Here is a 3,635-nt window from a genome sequence, read left to right on the forward strand (position 1 = left end):
GCGAAAGAGTGCAAATGAAGCTGATGACTCGGTCGGGCAGGCGCGCGGGGTGCTCATGTCACGGCCAGCAGCGCCAGGATGCCCGTGGCGCGTGGCAGCGCGAGCAGAAGTCCGGCGACGGGTGGCAAACACGTGGCGTTCGTTGTCTGATGGCTGCAGTTACTGTAGCTCACATTCAGACAACGGGAACCGGCTGATAGCGCAACTTCAATGTCTTAATACGGCTAAACCGTTGATCCATTGCAAAAACAGTGTACACGAAAAATGTAGGTCTACCATCCATCTACAATTTCTTTTCAAGGACCATCATCTAATTCGCCATGGATCAGAAGTTACATCAAGCCAAAGTTGGCTTGATCCAACTTAGAAACATTTTCAGTGTTGAATCCACCATCAATAATGACTTGTGGGCCATGTTTGAGGCTGTTCCACACATTTTTATGAGTTGATCATAAAATAACTTTTGTTCCTTGATAAATTAGCTACAACTTTGGTAAAGAGTGCACAGCCATGCAAGATCTCTAAGTTGGACTTTTTAATCAGTCAAACAGAGTCACCCAATGGGTCATTTCAAGTCAAACCTCCCCTAAAGGGCAATTTGGTCATTTTGATCTACATGAAACAATGTCCCATCAATTACCCTAAGTGTAAGTTAAGGTGTATTAGACCAAATCAACCACTTTTACACAAGTGCTATACCAATTTCTAATGATCACTTGTGCTAAGCAACAAAACAATCAATTCACTCAAATGTTGCAATTTCATGTTTCACACATTTCATGACTTTGTTGTTATTTTATACATGTCATATTACTACCATGTTGCCATGTTTCAAGGTATGAGAAACTCATGTGTGCATTCACATGTTTCACTTACTACCATTACAAGCAAATCAAGTATGAAACAACAGAATTGCGAATGTTGCATATGTATGTTTCAGTGACAATGGATGATGACATAGATGATGCCTATGTTTATGAAATGAATGCAATTTTGTGGAAGCCAAACACCTAGGGTGTTACAATTCTCTTGAGGGAAATGAATATCAAACCCCCTCCCTTCCCTTATATTTGGCAATTCTCTCGAGGAGATGAATATCAAGGGGTCAAACATTTAAAGATGGCTTGAACCTGGAAGCTAGTAGTATATGTTGGGGAAGAATCAATTATATAGAAATAGTGTTGTTAGCTGGTTGTACCAACCTTTAGTGTAACACGTTTGTACTGGCGTTCACATAACCATGACGCTAGTATAAATAGGGCAATCTCTACTGGCGACCAGCGTAGAAGTGCCTATCTCTTCTAGTGGCTAATTAAGTCAACCTTCAATGGAATTAGACACATGATACCGGCGGTTAGACCGGGTGACAATAATTGGTCGTAAGTTGTACTAGTACCTCGAATTCCGTTGAACAGGCTTCACCAAATTCAGCTCCTTTTGTCCAACTGTAGCATGAAGCTAGAGGCCTACAGCTACCAGAACAGTCTTAGGCCCGTTTCCTAGAGCTCCAGCTCCGAGATCTATGTCGGAGCTACAGTTTGTATTATGTTGGAGCTACAGTCTGTAGGCTAAGTTAAAGTAGTTTCAATATTTAGATCTGATCTAAACAATGTACAAAATGAGTTAGATAAATGCACTTAACACTGCAGCTCTAGATCTAAGATTTCTAGAAGCTACGACTAATCAGCTCTAGATTTTCTAGAACTAGAGATCTGCTAAACAGAGCAAACATTTCTCGGGACCATTGTAACTAACTCCTAAAAAAAGAAGAACAAGGTCAACAAACGGCCTTAATCCATCTGTCCCTTTATGATCTCGGTGGTGGTCATCTTAATGAGATCCCACGCGCTCCGCACTGCCTCTCCTCCTGTAGCGTCGAACCCACCGCGAACTCAGCACGAACTTGCCACCGATCACGGTGTTGGCAGGAACACCCTCCCGCTCCGGTTCAGCACCGCTCCATGAGCTCCCGGTTGGCCGCCTCGGCGTCCTCCTCCGTCATGCCGGCGGTGGCACTCGGCCTGAATCCTGAAGCAGACGAGCGCGAAGTTCCTCGGAACGACGACCTCGAACCGGTCTGTCGGCGCGCACGCACTCCTCGAACATCTTCGCCATGGCGACGTCGCTGCGGATGTGCTGCCGGAGCTTGGCGGCGCCGTAGGTGCGCATGGACCATCCAGAGCTTGAGCCCGCGGAAGCGGCGGCCGACGCCGACCTGCATTGTCCTTGAGGTCGGTGACGGCGCCGGACTCGCTGGGCGTCGTTCCGCAGGTACTCCGGCGGGTCTCAGGGACTCGGTTGAGCCGCCGCGTGTCGCGCACCCACAGGCAGGTGCAATCCAGGCACGTGAGTAGCCACTTGTGCGGGCTCAGGCTGACGGAGTCCACGCGCTCCACGCCGTCCAGGTGGTGCCGGAACTCCGGGCAGATGCACGCGCTGCCGGCGTACGCAGCGTCGACGTGCACCCACGCGCCGAACGCGGCCGCGGCGTCGGCCGCGGCGCCCACGGGGTCGACCGCGTTCGACGACGTCGTGCCGACCGTCACGCACACGTACGTCGGCACGAGCCCGGCGTCCGCGTCGCGCCGCATCGCCTCCAGCAGCCTCGCCGGGTCCAGCGCGTAGTCCGTGTCCGCTCCGGTGGGGATGGACCGGATGTTGGCCGGGTCGAAGCCGGCGAGACGGCACGCCTTGAAGAAGGTGGAGTGCGTCTGGTCAGGAGCGTACACCGTCAGCCGCGTGATCCCGGCCATGCCGTCGGAGCCGCTCCGGCGCAGCGCGGAGTCGCGGGCCGCCACGAGCGTCACCAGCATCGCCTCGCTGGTGGTGCCGAGGATGACGCCACCGCCTCTAGTGCCAGTGCCTGCAGTGCCATTGCCCGTGCCTCCTCGCCCAGCGGCAGCAGCTGCAGCGCTGGTGCGGCGGTTCATGAAGCTGTCGGGCAGGAGGAGGAGCTGCGCGAGCCAGTCCAGCGCGAGCGCCTCCAACTCGGCGGCGGCGGGGTTGGCCTGCCAGGTGAACCCGACGGTGTTCATCGCGGAGGCGACGAGCTCGCCGGCGATGGCCGCGGCGCTGTTGGTTGCGGGGAAGAAGGCGAAGAAGTTGGGGCTGGCCCAGTGCGTGGTCCCGGGCACCACAGCCTCGCGGAGCTCGTGCATGGCGACGTCGAACGGCGCGGCGGCGTTCGGCGGCGCGGCCGACTTGAGCTGGCGGACCAGGTAGCCCGGCTCGACGCCCGGGAGCACGGGGAGGGACTCCACGGACTTGTAGTAGTCGTAGACGAAGTCCACGGCCTTGTGGAGGTAGGACCGGACGTCGTCGGCGTTCAGCGGATCGAAGCGGTCGGTGTCGGCGGCGAACGCAGCGGCCATGGCGGAAGGGTTGGTGGAAAGGCTGCCCATGTCTGTTGGTTTGATGATCGTTACTGACCTAGCTAGCTAGCGGGTAAAATTTCAGTATCTGTCGGAAGCAATGCAGCAAAGCTCGATCGATCGAGCTGTGGTCTGTGGATCGGAAGAGAGCAAGAAGAAGCAGTTAGGGGAAGGGAGATGCTGTGTGGTGTGATGCATGTGGACGCTGTGGTGCTGGTGCATGCATGGTTTATAGCCAAACGGAGATGCCGGGCTTGGAGATCA

General features: G+C 54.3%; 1 pseudogene; it reads right to left on the reverse strand.

Moving 5' to 3' along the window:
* Window positions 1–1,790: 1,790 nt before the first annotated feature.
* On the reverse strand, window positions 1,791–3,401 carry LOC136533670 (tryptophan decarboxylase 1-like; annotated as a pseudogene).
* Window positions 3,402–3,635: the final 234 nt, after the last annotated feature.

Source organism: Miscanthus floridulus, unplaced genomic scaffold, assembly GCF_019320115.1.
Source record: "Miscanthus floridulus cultivar M001 unplaced genomic scaffold, ASM1932011v1 os_1082, whole genome shotgun sequence".
Lineage (NCBI taxonomy): Eukaryota > Viridiplantae > Streptophyta > Magnoliopsida > Poales > Poaceae > Miscanthus > Miscanthus floridulus.